Source organism: Mustela nigripes, chromosome 16 (genome assembly GCF_022355385.1).
Source record: "Mustela nigripes isolate SB6536 chromosome 16, MUSNIG.SB6536, whole genome shotgun sequence".
NCBI classification, from domain to species: Eukaryota; Metazoa; Chordata; class Mammalia; order Carnivora; family Mustelidae; genus Mustela; species Mustela nigripes.
The window spans coordinates 59,675,677-59,698,738 of record NC_081572.1 but is presented as its reverse complement, the minus strand read 5'-3'; the positions used below and the strand labels follow the sequence as shown (position 1 = coordinate 59,698,738).

The following is a 23,062-nucleotide window of genomic DNA, read 5'->3' as shown; positions in this document are numbered from 1 at the left end:
GCACCCTCGCGGGGTATGAGCGCCAAGGACCGCCGCCTTTGTGACGCGCCGCCCTCCGCCCTGCTCGGCCGGCCGGGCCTCCGCTCGTCCCCGGGGCGCGCCGCGCAGGGGCCCAAACATGGGGTCTTCAGAGCGGCGGACGGTGCGTGAAGAGGGCAGGACCTGCCCGGCGCGCGGTGTCCCGGAAGGCTCCCGGAGCCGGGGCCAGGGGCCGAGGAGCAGGGGTGTCGGGGGACCTGGTCCCGGGGTCCTTGGAGGTTGCGGTGCAAGGGTGCAGGAGGGTCTGGGGTCCATGAGGGATCTGGGCTCCGGTGTGTGTGTGTGCGCGCGCGCCAACGCACGCACGTGTCTGAGCGTGGAAGAGGAGGTTCAGGCATGGCAGGGCGCTGGGGGATTGGGTGGGAGGGTGACTGGAGGTTGGGGTACGAGTGTCCAGGATCCAGGGGTCCGTGGGGGGGCGTTGGGGATGGGGAGGGGCAGGTTCAGGCACCACGGGGAGTGGAGGGACCCACAGCGGGGGAGGGGGGAGGGGGGCAGGGGTGAGGTTGTAGGGAGGGGACAGGGGTAGCTGGGGAAGGGACTGAGGCCAAGGCCCAGGGGGCTGGGGCTGGGGAGCCAGGAGACACGGACTTTGGAGGTGGGGTGCAGGGTCTGAGGGTCTGGAGCTGGAGGTCTGGGAGGGCCTGGGGTCTGGTGTGTGGGAGGCTCGGGGACCTGGGTGCTGGAGTACTGTGGTTCCCTAGGCAGGGTTCCCTGGGGGCCAGGGGCTGGGGGATCCATGGGGGATCCCGACAGGGCCCGAGGGGCAAGGGTATCCAGGGATGGGGGTTCAGTCCAAGACGAGGGGCGCTGGGGGGATGCTAGGGTGGGTGTTATTGGGGGCCCAAGGGTCCAGGGTCCAGGCGGCCAGAACTGGAGTGGGAGAGGGGTGCAGATCCAGGAAGTCGAGAGATAGGTTTTGGTGCCGGGGGAGCAGGGGGTGTGTATGATGGGAGCCTGGGGGGCTTGGAGTCGGTGCCGGGGGAGGCAACTGGGGTCTGGGGTCAAGGGAGCCAGGAGATGGGGAAGGGGGGACAGGGGGAGGGTAAGGCTCATGGTGTCTGGGGGGCTGGAGCTGGGAGAGGGATCTGGGATCCAGGATCCAGGAGGGCCACAAGGGCTGGGGGCAGAGAGTGGGGGGTGGGGCAGGTGGTAGGGGCTGGGGCTGGGGCCAGGGGTCTGCTCTGGTGGTGGGGCTGGGGGCCGCCTTCTTCCTGCCCTTCCCCTCTCCACACCAGGAAGAGGTTGTGCAGGAGCCTAGGATGCAGGGCCTATGGTTGTGGCTCAGCCCTGGATGTGTGGGAAAGGCCACCGTGCTCAGTGGCTTCCACTTCCCCAACTCAGACATGTCCCCCTTGGCCAACCAGACCCACCTGAGGTCCAGGCTTGAGAATTGCCCACCTTCCCAGTGTGAGAGGGTCCGCGTGTCTGATACACCAACACTCCCTGGCGCTCCCCTCCCCACCAGCCCTAAGGGGTGTCCCCAAAGGTCACGCAGAAAGGAAGGTGCCCTGTGGGGACGCTGCATTGGGGGACTGGCCTTTCACCAACAGCTCCAGGGCTCGCTGGGAGCCTGCGGGGGGCACAGCCTCTCCTCTCTCCCCCTCTCTGTTTCTGCCTTTCCTTCTGCTCTCCCCCCACCCGCCCCCTACATCTGCCCCACCTGCTGTCTTCTCGAACCAGAAAAGACCAACAAGCAGTCTTAAAGAAAGGTGGAAAGACTTCAGGGAGGGCGTTTTTATTCCCCAGGGACAAGCCTGGGGTCCCCCTTGGGCCGGGACTGTGGGGTCTGGATGCTTGTCCCAGGGCCTGACGCCTGGGCGTGGCCGGTGGTAGAGCTGGAGCCCTTTCTTCTCCTGGCTTGTGTGTCTCTTCCGGCATACCAACATCTCCGTCCAAAAGAGGGAAATAGTTAAAACCCAACCTTTTCTCCTAAAAGGAAGAAACCTAAAGAAGAAAACCCATCTCTTCTCACGGGCAGGACTGCCGCAGAGAGTGTGCGGGAAGCCCCGGTAATGTGCCATCTTCTCCGTCCGCAGTGGCTGTCCGCCCCATACCAGTAGAGCGTCTTACGCGGTTTCCTTTCGGGGAAGCTCTCCCGGTTTCCTCTCTCCTCAAGAAGTGGGGGTAGAAGCGTTTGGTATGTTTGCAGAGGAGGAGACAGGTCCTGGCTGTTTCTGCCTATCAGCATTGACCCGGTTCCCAGAGCACAAACCCTGAGCCACAGGTGGCATCGATGAGGCATGGGGGGACCTTCTGGGTATCTGGGGACTTCATGGGGGGCCTGGGACGGTGTTAGAGGCCTGTCTTCACGGGGAGGGGGCAGATTAGAGAAGACCCACGCCGTATGTCCTGGCAAAGAGCCACATCATTTGGCTTGCAGACGTGCCCCGGGGTATTTTGGATCCAAACATTAAGGTGCCGAGAAACGTGCACGATGAGACATGCGCTGTGCAAGTCTGTGCTTGCAGAAGAGGGCTGCCCGAGGACACAGGACACGCCCCGTTAAATTTCACTCTCAGAGGAAGATTTTCTTAGTGTAAGCATATCCATGCAATTATTTTAACCGTTTTTGTCCTGAGGAATGCATTTCTTAGTTGCTAAATCTGGTGACCAGGTTATGTAAGAATGGAGGAAAGTAGGGAAAGACATGACAGGCTGGGGATGGCACCACTCCCCCCCACCCAAAGACAAAGATCGCCCATCTTTGTAAATTGGTATGCACCTGTGCCCTTGGAGACCCCCACAGAAGTTAGGAGCAAAGGTTAGGGCTTCTGTTTTGTAAGAAACACGCATCATATCGAGTTAAAAGACGGACGGTGGAGTGAGTAGAGTAAGATACTATACGGGGACTAAGAAATAGTCTCCACCCCATGTAAACTTGTTGAGGTTCCTTGGGTCTCGCCAGGGAGGCTCATCTCTCCACCCGGTTTCCTATCTACGAAACAGGAACAAAACTCCTGCCTGTTGCTCCTAGTGAAGACGGACCATTTGTAAAGGGCTCTGGGTTGTCACTGACACGTGACAATCCAGGATCTCTCATGCCAATTCTTAGGGTTACTGGAAGATAATTTAGGATGTAAAGAGGTAGGATATTGAGGGAAATGGCTCTGCATCCTGGTCTGCTGGGGCCAAGTCACCAAGAACTCAGGATCTCGACCAAGACTCTTCCGATCTCGGGGCCTCGATGGCATTAACTACCGTGACAGAGCGAGGCTGGGAGCCCCCCTTCATTCAGTCACTTGGGAGCTTTGGAGCCTTTGCTGCCTCAGTCCCTGGGTTAGGAGCTGGGGATGCGGAGTGGCCAGAGCCAGCTCTGCCCTCAAAGGGGGCCCGGTCTCTGGGAGATTGTGCAGGCGACCCGGGCGGTAAGGGCTCTGAGGGAGGGCACTCGGGCACACGGAGAATGGGGAGCTAGGGAAGGACCTAGTGGCTGTGTCTGCGAACATCCCACAGGTCTTGGGTTTTTAAACCACCGTTCAGATGGTTCATGGCCGAGGAGACAACAGAGGTGGGGTCCCTGGCGTTGGCTTGCGGGGCCTGTGGGGGGAGGAGAATGCCACACTGAGAACACCCCCTGGACCTCATGGGCCACCTCGCCCTCTGCAGGGGAGGTGATGCTGGACGTTCGGGGCTCGGCTTGGGCTCAGACCTCAAAGGCAGAGTCGGTGTCGGTTCTGCAGTTTGCTACTTGCTTTACTGAATTTTCCGAAGGAAGAAGAAATCCATTTCTGTTTTTATCTTTGGGCAGATGCCCTTCTCCACCTCGGAGGTTTGATCTTCTGTCGTCTGGGACGGGAGCAGGAGGGGCTCTTGGCTTTCCAGCGGGAAACAGTTCACATGCTCTGGGACCGTGCGGCATCTACTCTGCAGTCATGACCAATGTGGCGAATTAACGAATAGCTCTGGCTTTAATGGCCGGACCACATGGAACCAGATACCCTGAAAGGTCCCTACAGACATGGAGAAGTGCTGGATAAAACCATGACAATCGTTCCTGTAAGTCGACGGCTGACTCTGCCAGAAACTGTACGACTCCGAGCTCCGGGAATGAAGGCCTCACGGACACTCTGGGAGGAGACACGGGGTTGGTCTCGGAACTAAGGGCCTGGATGACAGAAAAGTCCATCCACACAAAGTACATGTGTGTGTGGTGTGGGGGAGGGCAGATGTAAGCGTCCTCTCCCCCTGCATAGAGTTGGGAACCTGAAGGCGAGAGAAAGGATCCAGCTCACTGGAAAAGGACAGTGGCAAGTCAGCCTGTTTACCTTGGGCTGAAATCAGAGTGTGGGGAACAGACAGTCCATCTCCCGAGAACTCAAAGTCGCAGGCCCACGCCATGCTTGGCCCCGGGGTTCAAGGACCTCGTGGGCTGGAAACACCCAATCATAAAAATTAACATAAAAATTGGGGAGCAAGGCGGAAGCAGTTACAAAATCCCTCTGGGGGCACACAACCTCAGACTGGGTCATTCTCACCAAACAGACCGACACCTGAGGAAGCAATCTCCCTTGAGAGGCTGAAGCACAAGCACTAGCAGGAGGGTCAGTCTCCAAACCCTTCAGAAAACTAGAACCACAGGAGACAGACTGTAACCTAAGCTAACTGGAAACGGTTGAAACAAGAGAAAAGAATACGATCCTCTGGGGACGCCTGGGTGGCTCAGTTGGTTAAGCAGCTGCCTTCGGCTCAGGTCATGATCCCAGCATCCTGGGATCGAGTCCCATATCGGGCTCCTTGCTCGGCAGGGAGCCTGCTTCTCCCTCTGCCTCTGCCTGCCATTCTGTCTGCCTGTGCTCTCTCTCTCTCTCTGATAAATAAATAAATAAAAATCTTAAAAAAAAAAGAAGGTTAAAAAAAAAAAGAATACGATCCTCTGAAAAAAGAATGGGCAAATTTGAGAGAGAGATGGAAAGAACTTCTAGAAGTGAAAAAGACAGACATTGAACCTCAGTGGACGGGTCAAAGGCAGCAGATTGGAGTCATCCCAGAAAGAATGAACTTGGAGGTCAATTTGAAGAAACCCCCTGGAACGTAGGAGAAGAAACTAGAAAATGGTAAAGACATGAACTAGAATGGAAGAGCTCGAACTGCCGCCCACGTGCTCCACAGCGGGGCTGGCAGAACATGTGGGAGGGAGGGAGGATTGGGCATTTCAAGAGATTATAGCTGAGGATTTCCTAGAACTCATCAAAGACAAAGATCTGTAGATTCGGGCAGGAGACATCCTGAGAGAGAGAGAGAGAGAAGCACATCTGAGCTCATTGTTCTGAGCAGGATGAGATGGAAACTTCTTTTAGTTACGCCCATGAAACCACAGAACAAAAGCAAAGAGGGTCTTGAAATCAATCGGAGAAAAAACGTATACACAGGGTGAAAGTTACATGGAGAGGGGACTGGTCAGCAGCGACGGCAGAGGATGAGATGGGCGGCAGACTCCAACACGCCCAGAGGGAATAAAGGTTAACCCAACCACCACTCAGGATTGCAGGGAAGAAAGGCACCTGGGTGGCTCAGTCCGTTGAGCATCTGACTCGTGATTTCAGCTCAGGTTGTGATCTCGGGGTTGTGAGATCCCCCCATCAGGCTCCATGCTCAGTGAGGAGTCTGCTGAGTCTCTCCCTCACGCTCTCCCTCTGCCCCCACCCCCAAACAAACAAACAAACAAACAAATAAATAAATCTTTTTAAAAAATTTGCCTTTGGTGCTTTTTTTCTTAAGAAACTATTTTAGGATAATGTGTCCTGAAGAAGGAGCAAAACAAGAAAGAGATGACCTGATCCTGAAATCTGGGAACAGAGCACTTGAGAGAATTATAACTTCCCAGAATGAGAGCTATTCATCAGGTCGGGGGGCACCGTGTCCCCAAAAAGAAATGCATAGAATCCTACTGTGTTTGATTATACCAAGGGAAAAATTTTCAGATCCAGTAGAAAATTTTCAGAATGTTGTAATGACAGGAACCTAGAAAGTGAAGCAAATGAAAAACCAAAGCGATGATCAAGTCCAGGGAAAACCAAAAGTTGTAGAAGAAAGTACATGTGGCATAGTCCTAACACACGGTCATAATAATGTAACGTCCATGGTCATGGTCATGATGACATGTTGAATATTGATTTAACCAGAATGGGAGGATAGAGAGCAGAGGTGTGTGTAGGGTAGGTAGGTGGTGTAAGAAAGAGAAATCTGTATCTCTAAATCCTCATGGATTAATCTAAAATTGAAGAGAAAATACCTGTATAAGGAGGTTCTTGAGAAACACAGAGCTAAATACCAGAAGAAACAGCTAAAAAGTGAGAACGTGGAGTACTCATGTCTGGGGGAGAGTAGCATCAAGGGAGTGGTGGGGTTTGTATAACTGGGCCACAACACACAAGCAATTACATGACATGTTAGAAGTCGATAAATGCCACAGAAAAGAGAACAGTAGAGAAAGATGAGGGGCTGGGGTGTGTGGGGTGGGGAAGGAAGCTACAGTTCCAGCTGAATTGTCCAGGGTCGTCTCCACAAGAAGACGCGTTCCAGAAACTGGAAGGAGAGGAGCATTAGCTCTGGGAACGTGGCGGTGGGGGTGGGCAGGTGGCCCCAGACTGCACCTGCCTCACTGAACTGACAGAACAGCAAACCCGTGTCTGTCCCCCTGTCCTTCTCCTGCAGGAAGAAGCAGGACATGATCGGCCAGACAAGTAGAAAGGAGGCAACATGGCATCATTGGAACATTGGAAACATTTGGGTTTTATATACTTCGTGTTCATTCTTTGGGGCATTTCGTACATATTTCTATGTCCCAGAATTTTGTTCATAAAAAAATCAGAACTGTCGGTCATTAGCTTCATACTTGTATTTATCTTCACGCTTGGTAAACACCACAGAGATGCTGCAGTGTAGTTGGGGAATTTGAATGCGGTGGTGTACCTGTCTAAACACCAGTGTGTTCCGGTGTTAGTGGGCACGCTGCGTGCGTCAGCTCAGGAGAGCAGGCTTTGCTAGAACACGCAGCTTGCCCTGATGTCCGGAACGTTGGGAATCAAACAGGGGCCTCCAGGGCAAGGGTGGATACTGATGACGTCTAGCATGTGGCCACACATGGGCTCTCGGTGCTGGGATGGGGGGGACAGTGGCAGTTGCTGTTTCCTCACCGAGTCTGGAAGCCTGTTCCCCATTCCCACCACGACAGGAGCGTGCGCTGTGGGCATGCATGATTTCACCGTTCAGCTGGCCGCCTTGCCGGGTCCCCAACCCTCCCCAACCCTCCCCAACCCCGTCCCATAAAACCCTTGATGAGAAATGCCGTGTGTGGCCCCACAGGGCACTGTGGCTCCCTGCTTGGCCGCCGTCCCTGCCGGCCTGGGACCGGAGGGGGTCTGGGCTGTCACGGGAGCCACTCCTTGGAGCCTCACCTGTCACGTGGCGGAGGGAAATGGGAAAGCACAAGCTCTGGGCTGGTCTGCGGTCTGGAATGACGACAACACATACCCTGAGGCCCGGTTCTGAGAGTGAAAAGAGAGACTGTGTGTGAAAGGTGACCAAGGACGGGAGTTGGGAGGGGACGCCTCAGGAGAGGATTCCAGTGGTCAGCTCCGAGCACCGTCTTTGCCGGGCGTCGTTCTCTCAAGGGACTGCTGTGCTCGGGACATGATGTCATGACAGAGGCATTTCACTTCCCAGACAGAAATTACACGGTGCCGTTGTGCATACTTCTCGGTGGTGCCTTGGGAAGGATCCTGTGGTCAGAGTGGACCTGAGTCCTGGGAGACATGCTCATCGAGATTGCTGCTTCCCCCAAGTGCCGTGTGTTTGGGTGGGAGTTGGTTGTTCCAACCACATGCAATTGTATCAAATGAGTAGTCTCCACATGAGGTTCGGGGCCTGGAATATCTGTGTTTGTGTTCAGGGCTGACTCCGGGCCGGCTGGGCGGCAAAGGCAGGGGGTGTCCTGTTGGGTCCTGCTTGGCCAGCGTGCAAGGGCAGGGAATCTTATCATTAAGCTCATGGGTGAGAGGCTCCAAGGCACTGTGGCCCCTGTGCCTTCCCCTCCTGTCCTTCCGTCTGAGGTCCGTCTTCGCACACTCATTAAAGCACCTGCAAACAGTGATCCCAGCTCCCCTCCTTGTCCCCACTTGGACATTTTCCCAAAGCCCCAACGGGCCTTTGATCTCAGTCATAGAATAGCCACGTCAGGGACTGCCGAACGCGGGGTCACAGGGCACAAGACCAGTGACCGCGCGCTTCCAGTCTTCAGTGGTCACATGTCTGGGGCACGAAAGAGGAAAAATCCGTACACTGAGCATCTCCTGACTATACGAAATAGGGTGCACCTACGGGGCATGAGCCAGATGGCAGGAGAAGAGAAGATGGGCACCGCCGGAGCTGGTGGGAGATGACGTCGCAGAGCAGAGGGCACAGTCAGGCTGAATTAGTCCCCGATCCCAGTTTGCTTTACAAGATACAGTAGACAGAGGCTGGGCCGCAGTATTTTCCCCTTTACTTTATTTATGAATTGATTTGACAGACCAGTGACCTAAAAGCTCCTGGTTCAGGGATGATACTGTCCCATAAAATCAAGTCTGTGCTCCCAGAGACCTCGCAGGCTGCAGAAGCGAAGCCTACAGGAAAAGGCCGTGCTTGAACGTGGTAAGTACCAAGACACGATCTCACGGTGGAGGTGGGCGGGGGTGTGGCCCGGCTCGGCGGCCACGGTCAGGTCGGAGTAACCTGGACCGCTGTGTGCGTGCGGGCGTGTGTGTGTGTGTGTGCACGCGGGCTCGTTGGGGGGAGTGGGAGGCCACAGACAGGAGGCAGGTGTGTGGGGTGGAAATAGGCAAGGCCCTCGGGCAGATCCGTGCCCTGGGGCAATAGGTCTGTGTCTGGGGAAGAGAGAGCCTGGCTCGCACAGCTGTGAGGGGTTTGCAGATGTGGTTAAGTTAAGGGTGTGGGGACAGGAAATGGGGACAGGACGAGGTGGGGACATGGGTGCCCTCGAGTCCCCGGGGGAAAAGCCCCGCTCACACTTCCAACCTCCAGAGAGGGAGAGAACAAACGGTACGTTGTTCTCATCGATGAATTTTCCGGTGACACGTTACAGGACCCATGGGACCCTAATCCAGTTATAATATACATTTTTTACTTTCCTTGGACTCAGTGGGGCTGACATTGTATCCCTTGACGTGAAAGGCAGAAGCCGAGCTGCCCTGGGGGACCGTTTGCTGTCCCTGCCCTCCTGTCCTGCATCCCCAACTTGTCACGGCGCCTCAGGGCTGCGTGGGCTGCCCGTCCCCAGTTTCCCTTCCCCTGGGTTTGTAGCAAGTTCCTGGTCATGCCTAGGTGTCGTTTCCCTCATATTTACCCTGTTAGGGCTCTGCCCAGCTTCTCGTAGCTTTACATTGACGTCTTTTGCAGACATTTCCTCGATTTCAGACGTTTCTCGATTTTTAGACTTCTCCCCCTTTTTTTTTTTGTTTGTTTGTTTGTTTAACTAGTTTCCGTTGCTCTGCTGAGATTTCCTATCTGCTCATCTGTTACAGACGCTCCTCCTCTGTGCTGTTGTGCGCGGCGACTGCGGCTGTTTCCAAATCCCCTGCGAGTAGCCAGGGGCGATTCCGCCGCTGGACTCCACGGATGCGCTTTCTTGTGGGAGTGGGTCCCGCCCGCTGGCTTCTTTGCTAGTCGAGCAGCTTGGGAGGGAACCTCGGACACTTACTATTATGAGGACAGACCCAAATTCTCTGATACTGTCTGAAAAGCACCACGTGGGGGGCGGGGTGTGTCTAAGCAGGCACTTAACTGTTCTGAGGTGGATTTGGACTTTGAATCCCAAACTGCGGCCCAGGTCTTCCTGTGTGGCTGTTTACATGGGCCTTGTGTCCGCAGCTCACGGGCATCCGGGGATCTGGACAGAATTTATCGGCAGCACTTAAGTCCCCTTCTCTCTCACACTCTCCTCTTGCTGATTCCCCCATGACTTCCCAGTCTCCTTCAGACCGGAAAGACGGGCTTTTATCCCGGCTGTCGGTGTCCTGCTGTCCCGAACGCTGAGAACATGGAAACCGCCCCCGACTGTGCTCTCTTCTCCCAGGTGATGGCTGACGTCGGGCTCCGTCTAACCGTTCGGTGGTTTTCTTGCTGTCCCTTCAGTGCCTTCAGGGAGGTTGTAAAACAATGATCAGTGTTTGTTTTTCCCCAAATTTATACTTAATGCATAAAGGAATGGCCATCCCATCGACCACTTGGTGGCATTGAAGTGGGAACACCCCTGCTTCCGTCTTGAGGTCTCCACCGGTGTTGTCTTGTTCCTTTTTAAAAAATTAATCATTTCACTGAATTATTATTACCTTGTGTTTTTTTTTATGGACACATCGCTGGCACGCATGTTACGCACCGCGGCAGGTGTACAAGTCTGTGGGAGATGAGCGACGACAGTGCTGGAGTTTGCGCTGGGCTCACCCCAGGCCAGCGGACCTGAACCCCCTGGCCCCGCCCACCAGCACAGGACGCTCTTCCCGGCTCCAGCGGCTGCAGACCGACTGCAGACAGATTGCATGGAGTACAGAGGGACAGACTGGAGGCGAGTCCTGGAGCAGCGGTCGTGTGCGCCACTGGGGAATGGGCAGTGGCTGATGGCGGGCGTTGACTTGTGGGGGGACCATCTGCCTAGTGCTGCTCTAGTTTCTTCCTGGGGGGCTCTCCGCCTGCCGTGGTGGCAGAAGGGGACCGGGAGAGGCAGCACACAGCCGCGAGAATGGCCGCGAGAATGCCCGGGAATGGCCAGAGTGGAAACGTCGCTGGGAGAAGGGACTCCGTCATCTCTCATTCTGGGAACGCGCGCAGGAACGTTGGGCTGTTGATGGGAAAAGGAAGGCAATGCAGAGCAGACCGCACTGCCTCATTTCCCCTCGACCGTAGCCTTGGTGGTGGGAAGGAAGCCGCGGTATTCAGAGGGGTAGAGAAATCAAGGGGTCAGGGGGCGTGTGGAGGGAGAACTCCGCTGTCACTCCCGCCAGCCACACTCCGGGCCGTCCGCGCCCTCACCAGGGCAGCCGGAGAGCACCACACAGCCGACTTCCAGATGCGGTCCCCGACAGGCCCTGGGGTCAGCGAGCCGGGAGCACCATTGCCCTGTGTGGGTTTCCTTCCTTTGCATTTCCTTCTTTTTTTAAAAAAAAAAAATATATATTTTATCTAGTTGACAGAGAGAAATCACAACTAGGCAGAGAGGCAGGCAGAGAGAGAGGAGGAAGCAGGCTCCCTGCTGAGCAGAGAGCCCGATGCGGGACTCAATCCCAGGACCCTGAGATCATGACCTGAGCCAAAGCCCACTGAGCCACCCAGGCGCCCCTGTGATTCCTTCTTGATGGTTCTTTGTACCTTTATGATCAGGGCACTGTCCCCATTTGGCTAAATTAAGCAAAGCCAGATTATTTATTTACTCACATCCTGTCAAAGACAGCTGGGATTTTGCTGATAGCTTCTCTGTTGTCCTTGTATTTTATTATTTTGTTTTATTTTATTCTATTTTATTTTTACTAACGTTCCTAAGCAGAGACTTGAGCTTACAGGTTACCTTTCTATTTCAAATAAAATTTGCTCTTTGTAGGGGCAACTTTGCCTTAGTTTGTGGGACACGTGACCTTAAAAAAATTTTTTTAAATTTAAATTCAATCAATTAATATATAGTGTGTTATTAGGTTCAGAGGCAGAGTTCCCTGACTCGTCAGTTGTATATCACACCCAGTGCTCTTTCCACCAGCTGCCCTCCTTAGTGCCCAGCACCCACTTACCCCTTTCCTCCTCCCTCCCCTCCAGCAGCCCTCAGTTTTCCCTATGATGAAGAGGCTCTTATGGTTTTCCTCCCTCTCTGGTTTCATCTTGTTTTGTTTTTACCTCCCTTCCCCTATGCTCCTCTGTCTTGTTTCTTAAATTCAACACGAGAGAGATCATATGGTAATGGTCTTTCCGATTGACTTATTTCACTTATCTTGCAAATAGTAAGATTTCATTCTTTAGGATGACTGTGTAGTAATCCAGTGTGTGTGTGTGTGTGTGTGTGTGCGCAAACACGTATCCATATCTATCTAATACCACATCTTTATCCATTCATCTGTCGATGGACATCTGGGCTCTTTCCATAGTCTGGCTTTTGTGGACATTGCTGCTATGAACTTTGGGGTGCACGTGCCCCTTTGAATCCCTACATTTGTATCTTTGGGGTAAATACCCAGTAAAGCTTTTGCTGGGTGGTAGGGTAGCTCTATTTTTAACATCTTGAGGAACCTCCATACATTGGATTATTTGTTTTTGGGGTGGTGAGTTTGATACATTCTTTATAGATGTTTGATACTAGCCCTTTATGTGATTAGAAATTTGCAAAAATCTTCTCGCATTCTGTAGGTTGTCTTTTGGTTTTGTTGACTGTTTCCTTCAGTGCGCAAAAGGTTTTATCTTGATGAAGTCCCAGTGGTTTATTTTTTTCCTTTGTTTCCCTTGCCTCCAGGACGTGTCTAGCAAGAAGTTGCTGTGGACAAGTTCACAGAGTTTGCTACCTCTATTCTTCTCTAGGATTTTGATGAATTTCTGTCTCTTTCACTCATTTTGAGTCTATTTTTGTGTGTGGTATAAGGAAATGGTCCTGTTTCATTCTTCTGCCTTTGGCTGTCCCATGTTCCCAGCACAAGTTATTGAAGAGGCTGTCTTTTTTCCACTGGACATTCTTTCCAACTTTGTCAGTGATTAGTTGACCATAGAGTTGAAGGTCAAGGTCTGGGCTCTCCATTCTGTTCCATTGATCTATGTGTCTGTTTTTGTGCCAGTACCATACTGTCTTGATGATCACAGCTTTGTGATATAACTTCAGTCTGGGATTGTGATGCCACCCAGCTTTGGTTTTCTTTTTCAACATTACTTGGGCTATTTTTTTTTTTTTCTGGTTCCATACAAATTTTAGGATTATTTGTTCCAGCTCTGTGAAAAATGTTGATGGTATATTGCTAGGAATGGCATGGAATGTGTAGACTACTGTAGGGAGCATAAACATTTTCACAATATTTGTCCTTCCAGGCCATGAGCATGGAACATTTTCCATTTCTTTGTGTCTTCCCCAATTTCTTTCATACATGTTCTATAGTTTTCAGAGTACAGGTCCCTTACCACTTTGGTTAGGTTCATTCCTAAGTATCCTATGGTTTTTGGGAGACACACAACTCTTGATCTCAGGGTGGTAAGTTTGAGCCCCACACTGGGCATAGAACCTCCTTTAAAGAAGCATTTGACCTTTTTATAAACTTTAAGTTTTGAACTAATCTCCTCACTTATTTCATATAAATGTAAAAATTATGAATATTAAAAAATATCAAACAGACAAAAAAAATCTGTTCACTGATACTCAGCTTTAGAAAAAAATATTGGGGCACCTGGGTGGCTTATTCGGTTTAACATCTGGCTTCGGCTCAGGTCATGATCCTGGGGTCCAGGGGTCGAGTCCTGCATCAGGTTCCCTGATCAGCTGGGAGTCTGCTTCTCCCTCTGGTCCCCATCATGACTCGTGCTCTCTCTCTCTCTTGCAAAAATCAATAAGATCTTAAAAAACAATAAAATAAAAATTAAAAGGAAGGTATTAGAACCAAAAACTGATGTCTCCTCTCTCCCTACTCTTCATATGTAACTGTATATAACTACTCTTCTGCATTTGGAATCTTATTATCCCCTTGCATGGCTTTTAATTATTTACTCCATATGCATGGGCCTGGAAACAATGTATAATGTTATTTTTTTGTATGTTGCTAATCCTTGTATGCATGGAGTTAAAATGTATTTCTTTCTACCGCTCACTTCCCCACTCAGACTTTTTCTGAGATTCACCCACATTCAAACGTTCACTCACTTTAATTGCAGAAAGACAGCTAATTGTATACCTCAAGCTGTTAATTCATTCTCCTGGGAATTAGGATTTAGAACTTCCCGCCTTTTTTTTTTTTTTTTTTTTTTTTTGGTCATGGGAAACAGTATCATAATGATAGGCCTTCAAAAGGGGATTTGTGCAAAGATACTTTCTGAAACAGGGAGGGAACACTGTAACAAAAGACTGTTCCAAGAACAGAAATGCCTTCTTGGAGATCATAAATGTGATAGCAGAAATAGAAAAAACTACTGAATAGAAATCTTGGGAGGGGAAGTTGAGGAAAGCAGAGAGGAAGAACCGATCAAAGAAACAATGTTTTTAAATTTTTTAAACATCTTATTTATTTATTTTTTTGAGAGAGAGAGAGAGAACATGAGCAGTAGCAGAGGGAGGGTGAAGCAGGCTTCCCACAGAGCAGGGAGCACGATGTGGGGCTCGATTCCAGGACCCCGGGATCATGACCTGAGTCGAAGGCAGACGCGTAACAACTGAGCCACCCAGGGACTCTCCAAGGAAATAATTTAACAATAACGTCCAGATTGAAAGGACATCAGTTTCCCAAGGTTCCAAGTGCTACACACACACACACACACACACACACACACACACATGCTACTAACCAGAAGGCATTTGACCCAAGATTTCCGAGCACCAGGGACAAGAAGAGCTCCTTTGGGTTTCCAGGAAGGAAAAATAATCAAAAGCAAGAATGGATTTATGGGCGCCTGGGTGGCTCAGTGGGTTGGGCCGCTGCCTTCGGCTCGGGTCATGATCTCAGGGTCCTGGGATCGAGTCCCGCATGGGGCTCTCTGCTCGGCAGGGAGCCTGCTTCTCTCTCTCTCTCTCTCTCTGACTGCCTCTCTGTCTGCTTGTGATCTCTCTGTCAAATAAATAAATAAATAAATAAATAAAAAGAATGGATTTATGATTTTTGATAAAAACACTGGAAATTAAGACAGAGGAGAAAATTTTTCTATGTTTCTGAGGGAAAGCGGTTTTCAGCATGGAATTCTTCCTGTGGCCAAACCACTAATTAAGACCGGGTGTTGTGTGCACACCTGTGGGTGCCCATTAGGGGTTCTGATAGGGCCCCCACCCAGGTCACCCGAGATGTGAACCTGGAGCTCAAGGGGAGCCGGATGAACGGGGGAAGGAGCCCAGCCCTGGGGTTCCTGCATGGTCTGAGCTTCCCAGGAACTAGCAGCCAGAGGACTAGAGCCAGAGGACAAGCTCCAGGGAGGTGAGAGGAAGGCCAGAGAGTGGGGTGTCCTGGGGGCGGGTGTGGGACTGGAGGACAGAGAGCTCAGAAGCGGGGTGGTCCAAGAAGTGGGGGGCCATCTGTAGGACAGAGCTCAGTAATGGCCGGAGCTGCCAGGAGCGCATCCAGCCCAGGGCGGAGGGCAGGCCGCTGGGACCAGCGACAGGGGACCGCCGGTCACTTGGTCTCAGTGTAGTTATGGCAACAGACGCTGCACTGGCATGGATTTAAGAGAAGCAGGAGAGGCTGTGGGCAGCAAGTGTAGACGACTGGGTCTAGGTCTGTGTTCTCAGAAGGCAGAAGTGCAGCTGCCCTTCCAGGAAGCTGGGGAAAAGCAGGCTCTTTGCAAGGACAGCGGTTGTAGCGGTGGTACCGAGGACACTGCAGAGAGGGAAATCTCCGTGCCCCATCCCCACGACCCATATGTCACCTGGGATTCGGAACAGCTTTCTTTACAGAAAGAACTCTCTAGGGCATCCTCTGCCATGACATGCAATGCACCGTTAACGTTCCCATCTTCCTGGGGAAAGGTGCCGCCCGTCGCTCCTGCTGGCCATGGGACAGGGAAGATGGAGAAGGGGACTCAGGGAAAGAATTCCAGGCTGTTGGGCAAGAAGGTGAGGGGCCGACTAGAGCAAAGGGGAAATCTGACCTCTCGGGGCCCAGCGGGATCTGGGGTTTCTGGCCCGTCCTCGGGTCAAGGCAGCGTTACTATTTCGTGACACAGAACTTTGGACCCGGCATCAATTTGGAAGAGGGATCAAACTCCACATTTTAATTCAAACGTCACTGATGTACATAGCGATAAAAACAAACAAAGCTTCTCCAGCCTGGGCCGCTTCTGCCCCCACCAGAGCAAAGCTGGCTTCTGGGGGATTGGGGGGAGGGAAACCTGCAGTAAAGCCAGACATTAGCAACCCTTACCTCATCCGGAATGTCATTCCCATATTTTGTACCAGAGCCTCAATCGGGCTTTTCTGCAGTGAGTGAGCATGCAGGCCCCTTTAAAACTGTTACAAACATTTATTTGGCAACATTTAAAATTCGTTAACAAGGGCGAAGGATAACAAACATCCCTGTATCCAGACCCAGTTAAATAATAAAACTCTCCTCCCGTCTCTGAGCACTGGCCGCCTTCCCAGCAGGTCAGAACTAGACCCGATGCGATGTCTCCTTGTTCCAATACTCCTTCTAGTTCTACTACGTCTGTCCGGACCCCAGAGCGAGCCATACGACATTTAAATGGAATAAATACTGTTGTGCAGTAAGAATTCTTTAAGTTCCTGACTTCACCAGACGGTTGTAAGCTCTCTCCGCTACCCTCATTCACATGTCTGTGTGCATTTCTGATCCCTCCTTTTTTTTATTACCACATGAAGATTTGTCATGGAAGCACCCCACTGTAGGGGCGCCGGGGTGGCTCATTCGTTGGCGTCTGACTCTGGGTTTTAGCTCAGGTCGTGATCCCAGGGTCCTGGGGTCAAGCTCTGTATTGGGCTCCACCCTCAGTGCAGGGTCAGCTTGGGATTCTCTCTCTCCCTCTCTCCCTCCCCCCTCAAAAACGAAAACAAAAACAAAACAAAGAAAAAATACCCCAATTTATTTTTCATTCTCCTGTGCTTGGATGTTGTGATTTTTCTGCTCTTGCAAACACTATTACCATAACTTAAAAAAAAAATTATGTGTCCTTGTACCGATGGGCAAGAGAAGCTTTTTCCTAGGGCAGAGGTCTGCGGACTTCCTTACTCCGATAGTCCCTAAGATAGTTCCGGGAAAATGTTTCTCGTCCCTCATTGTTAACATTGGCATCTAAAATTTTTTTTTAATATTTTATTTATTTATTTGACAGACAGAGATCACAAGTAGACAGAGAGGCAGGCAGAGAGAGAGAGGGAGAAGCAGGCTCCCCGCTGAGCAGAGAGCCTGATGTGGGACTCGATCCCAGGACCCTGAGACCATGACCTGAGCTGAAGGCAAAGGCTTAACCCACTGAGCCACCCAGGTGCCCCAGTATCTAAAATTCTTTATCATGAGTTTAAATATTAGCTTGCATCATATGAATTTGCCGTATTTGTAGGTTGGAAAATGGTGGAATATTAACAATGTCATATGGTTCCAACTTACGATTGCAAAGAAAGTCATGTCTAGTTATTATAAAAACCATTTAAAAATAAAATGAAAACTGCTGCTTCCCGTTTACTTTTCAAGATGTGGCCAGTGGGCTGTAATATCATAGTAATTTAATCATTGCTCTGATCCACTTTAAAAATACTCCAATAAACCCCTCCTTGATAAACCAAAACTTTATGTAGATATTTTTTCTTGTTTGTGTTCTGTTTCCATTCCACTCAGCTCATGAAAACTCTGCTAAGGTAGTTTTCATTTGGAGTGTTCTAGGGTTCTCCCAGTTGTATTTTTCTGCAACAAAAGATGCATGTGCAAACTGAACTATTAATGCTTTTGAGTTTCCTATGACAGGAAGGCTCTCAGTGCGACAATTCACTTCTGCTTTGGGTCATGACAACAACAATTCTTACTGTTCATTTTGCCAACAGAAACATCATGGACATTTTGGTAAATACTTATTATAGATAAGAACTGGGGTTTGATTGCAACGCAGCACGATACGTCCGACGGGCTTTTTTTTATGTCTTCGGTTAGCCCAAGGACGACGGCTGCTTCTTATTTGCATGAGTCAGGATTCGGCATCGATCGTGTCTGTCTTTGCTGTCGGAGACACGAGCTTGGAGGGGCTTTGCTGGTGTAAATGGACAGATGAGAACAGAACATTTCTTAAAGCGGTGCCTCCAAATTCTGTGAACTTTCCCCAAATGCACTCCAAATCAAGGAATGACTGGTCACAGGAACTTGTTTTCGATGCTGCAACCGCGGACACTTCCGTTGGGTCTCGTCCAATGGTGTTGACAGCGAAGAGCTGGAAATTACCCGGCTTCATCTTCGGAGTCATTTTCCTATTCAGTTCAGAGAAGTCTGCCAAAAGGTCTCATTATAGGATTTCCAACTGGTAGTTAAATCTCACCTTCACATACAGGCATCTCCCAAGACTTTCTACACTGAGAAAGATTTGGGAAAATGACAATATTGCTGACTTCAATCCCTATGATGGAACAGACCGTGATTTCCCGTTACCGCGTGCTCTCACCGCGCTGGTGTCGAAATGTTGGGGTTACACATAGAACACCGTCAGCTTACGGGAAGCAGCCCCCATACCACCTGACTGGCAAAGCCAGTCTTTATTGTCAAGTTAACCACACTTACATTCCATCACAAACAGGTCTGACCTCATTTTGCCTCTGAAGATCAATGCTGCCTTGCAGGACCCCCAGCGAACCTCTCCCTTCTGAGTTTACGGAACTCTTGGAACTGAGCTCACTCGACTCACAGAAGCTGATCCGGTTTCCACACACCACACTTTTGAAAAGTGCCAGGGTAGACCCCTGGGTTTGATAATATCGGTCATGTGTGGTATGCCAGATTATGTGCTCACAATTATGATTATTAATTTCCTCCCCCTTGGCCACCCTCCCCTGTAGATGGAGTATATTCCCCGCTGCCTGACTTTGGACTTGGCTGAGACTGGCTCGGGCTCCTTGGGGGTGAATGCATGAGATGGGCTGTCCCTGCTACAGGCCCCCTAGCCCTCTCCGTCCTGCCCTTTGCCACAAGAGGAGCACGTCCCTGGGGGTGTCTCCTTCCTCAGACAGGGTCTTGAATGGGAGAACATGCCACACGGACCCACAGTCCTGAAGGAGAAGGGTGTGGAGCTGCCCACAGCCGGGAGCAGAGCCCGGACCACAGCCAGCCGGGCTGCAGCCCTCGAGTAAATATTTGTTGTTGCAAACCTGACCTGGGGGAAGTTGACCCACACTCTCTTCTAGGCGCCACACCCAACATTCTGCAAAAAGCAGGCCCTGGCTTTTTAGCAACCAAGATATGTTTGCACTAAAACAATGTTTCTAAGTTAATTATGGAAACAAGTCACCCGTTCTAGTGACCAGCCGCTGGAGAAGCCCTACCCAGAGGAATGTTTTTACTGTGCCCAGATCTCGGCAAACAGACTCACAGGGAAATATCCAAAGTCTAGGAAAACCTACTCACTGGCAGCTTCTCCAGGCATGTCCCAGTCTCCCCGGCAATGCCGTTTCTTTGCTGCGGTATCAGCCGTAAACTGGGAACGGGGAGGGATTGGATGCATCCGTCTCAAGTATTTTCTTATTTACTGCAATTTTAAAAAGATTTTTTCAAAAAATTTTTTAAAAATCTTTTTAAGTACTCTACACATTCAGAGAAACTTCTCTAGTAACAAACTATAGAAATGATCCCTGAAAGTAAGATTTTTTAAAACTTTGAAATAGTTGGATTCATAAGGATTTGCAAAATCTTCCCGAGGCTTGCCCAGTGCCACGCGCCAGACGGCCCTGGGGCAGCAGTCCGCTCAGCAGGAAGTTTTTAGAAGCAGGAAATCGATGCAGGCAGAACACCACCAGCTCCGCGGCGGACTGTGTCTGGATGTGATGATTTTTGTATGCACAGTGTGTGCGTCAGCGCAGCTCCGGCTCACCTGTAGACTCGTGCGTCCATCGCCACGATTAGGATAGAGAATGTTCCGTCCATTTTCCAGAGCCACCCCCTCCCCTAACCCTGGTCCCAGCAGCCAAGGCTGCATTCTGCCCCCCTCTCAACACTTCTGTTCGTGATATGTTAAGTAAAGGGGGTAATGCCGTAGGTAGCCTTTGAGACGGGTGTGGGTCTTCTCTCCCCGCACCCAACATAATCCCCTTGGACCGTCTGACTGCAGAGCAGTTTCCCACTGTTGGGACTGAGAGCAGGCTGTTCGCGCCCCCACCTGCAGAAGCACAGGTCATGGTTCCTAGCTTGGAGCCGTTGCTCATGCAACTGTGGGGAACCTGTATACAATCAGGCTGGTGTGTGTCTACGCTCTCCTTTCTCTAGGATAGATCTGCAGGACCGTGATGCTGTTTTTTTAAAAAAATATTTTTATTTATTTATTTGAGAGAGAGAAAGAGGGCAGGAGAGGGGAGGGCAGGAGAGGGAAAGGCGGAGGGAGAAGCAGACCCCCTGCTGAGCAGGGAGCCCGTTGCGATGCAGGACTCGATGCCGGGACTCCAGGATCATGACCTGAGCTTAAGGCAGACATCCATCCATCCATCCACCCAGGCGCCCCAGTTGCTGGGTTTTATAGTAAATGTCCAACTTCATACGAGACGGCCAAACTCTTTCTCAGACAGAAACAGAACCCTTGTTCTGTTCTTGCTGGGGAGGTGGCATACAGGGCTCAGCATGACCCCAGGGTTCCGCTCTAAGTTTTGAAGCGGTTGTACCTGGGTCTTGTGCAACTGAAAAACTTACTCTTTTTGCATAATTTCTGGAGTCTGCTTCCATGAGAAATTGCATCTGTCACCTTTGTGTACCGAAGAGAATTCTCATCTCCCTTTCATCAACACCCCCATTTCAGTGTATTAGAAATTCACCCACAGGCTGGCAAATTTTCAAGAATTTATATTGCATACAATACCAGCTACTTCGGATCAGAAAGTAACAACTGCAAATTGAAACTGAGATCAAACTGAGGAAATACAACCTGAATAAAAAAAAGTTATACCAATAAATAGACTTTTACTACCTCAGTTCTAAGACTAAATTTCTATTAAATTATTCAGAAGAGGATAAAAGTTCCATTACACAATTACAGATGACATATCATTATGACTAAATATTCCAAAATACTTTTAATTTTATATCAGTATATATCAGTATATGTATATCAGTAACAACATGTTTTTAGTTAGGGAACTACTTATTTTTTATGATCAAGAAATATATTCTAATGTTTGTATTCATATTTTGAGAAACATTATTTTTTTTAAAAAACTGAAGGAAAAAAAAAACCAGAATAGATCTCATGATGGATACTCAAAGCAGACACATTGTGATGCAATGTTCGATACCTAATATAGTTAATCCATTTATTGGTAAGTCATCAATACAACGTATGAATTTACACGTTGCTTTTCATTACTTCTTTTGTTACCATGCAACATAACAGGCCAAAAATATAAGTTTTTTGTAAGTGGGAGTTTGAAAAAAAAAGTAGAGTATTCTTTTGGTAAATACATTTGCATTTGAAGATCAAACCTTTAGGGAATGCCTGAGTGGCTCAGTTGGTTAAACTTCAGCTCAGGTCATGGTCCCAGGGTCCAGGCATCAAATCCTCAGTCAGGCTCCCTGTTCAACGGTGAGTCTGTTCCTCCCTCTCCCACTCACTCTCAAATAAAAATCTTTAGACAAATTGAAACTTTATGTTCAGCTTTTGAGAATAACTAACTAAAACTCATGAATAAAAAATGAGAAATAATTTTATTCCTTTATTAGATATTAACATCAAACTGTTCTTAAGTGTTTAACTTATTTATTTCCTTATTTTAAAAGATTTTATTTATTTGTTCCACAGAGAGAGACACAGCAAGAGAGGGAACAAAAGCAGGGGGAGTGGGGGAGGGAGAAGCAGGTTTCCCACCTAGCAGGGAGCCCGATGTGGGACTCAATCCCAGGAGCCAGGGATCACGACCCAAGCCCAAGGCAGATGCTTAATGACTGAGCCACCCAGGGCCCCGTGTTTAGCAGATTTAATGAAGGAAAGATCTCTCTACTGCTGAAACTACTTGGTCTAGGCTCTGAGTGCACGCCCATGGGGAGGAAGGAAACATATGCTGGCAGGAGGGGTCTGGTGGACCTCCTTGAGTGGGGGTCACAGGAAAAGTCATGCACCTGATGTAGGAGGTGTCCCCACGCACAACCAGGCTGGGAAAGGCTGGGAAAGCAGGGGTCTGGGGCTCCAGCACCAGGGCTGTGACAACTAAGGAGCAGCCTGGGGTTCAGTCACAAGCTGGGCAAGGCCCCCCAACACAGAGCTGCAGAATGAGACAGACAGGGCAGGCAGAGGAGAAGGGAGGGAAGAAGAAAGTGACAGAGGAGGTGTTGTCTGCATCCTGGCCCCAGACGGGAGCTGGGACAGAACAGGAGCCCAGTACCTGTTTGCAGTTCGCTGGCGGAAGGCATGAACCCATGAGGCTCTCGGGGGCAGCCTGGTCAAGACCCTTCCTCTGCGGACCCCGCTTGCCTCTGGAACCCGCAGTAGCAGCGTGGGGCAGGCGGGCGTGGCAGGCCGCTGGTGTCCGCTGGAGGGCGGAAGGCGCTCAGCCCGCCGCGGGGGACCACCGCCTGGCCACCTCTGCGATCACTGGAGAGCGCGCGGGATGAACCGGGAAGGAGAGGGCGCGCGGGGGACAAGGGGTCCAGTGCCCAGAGCAGCGCACCGCACCGACGCGCTGGGAAGCCTGGGGTGACCAGGGAGTGCAGTGCCTGCAGCAAGGAGGGCGCGGGGCGCAGTGGTAGTCTCTGCCAGAGACCCCTCCGCAGTGGTAGTCTCTGCCAGAGACCCCTCCGGCTGCGGGAGGTGGGGCGGGAGCAGCAGGGGGAAAGCAGGGGAAAAGGCTGGGGGGACTTTCCGAATGGGACCGCGGATGGGGCGCTCGCCAAAGCCCGACAAAGAACGGCCGATCACCCCCTGGTCCGCATCCCCGGGCGCGCCTCTGTCCAGGGGTGCGCAGAGAAGGCTCGGAGCGCCGGGACGTGCCAGGGCCCAGGACGCTCCTGGAGCGCGGGTTGGAGGGGCTGAAGTCCGCAGGCGCCTCCCGCTGCCGCGGGGTGGGGGAGGTGGGGGCAGGCGCGCCCCAGCGACCCCGCAGGATGGCCCCGCCCCGTGGCCGCAGGGAGGCCACACGGGGTGGAGGCGGAGTTGGCACTGCCCCCCTAATCCGCGCGGACTG

General features: G+C 51.0%; 1 pseudogene; it reads right to left on the bottom strand.

Moving 5' to 3' along the window:
* Window positions 1-19,470: 19,470 nt before the first annotated feature.
* LOC132004657 (small nucleolar RNA U3) lies at window positions 19,471-19,550 on the bottom strand (annotated as a pseudogene).
* Window positions 19,551-23,062: the final 3,512 nt, after the last annotated feature.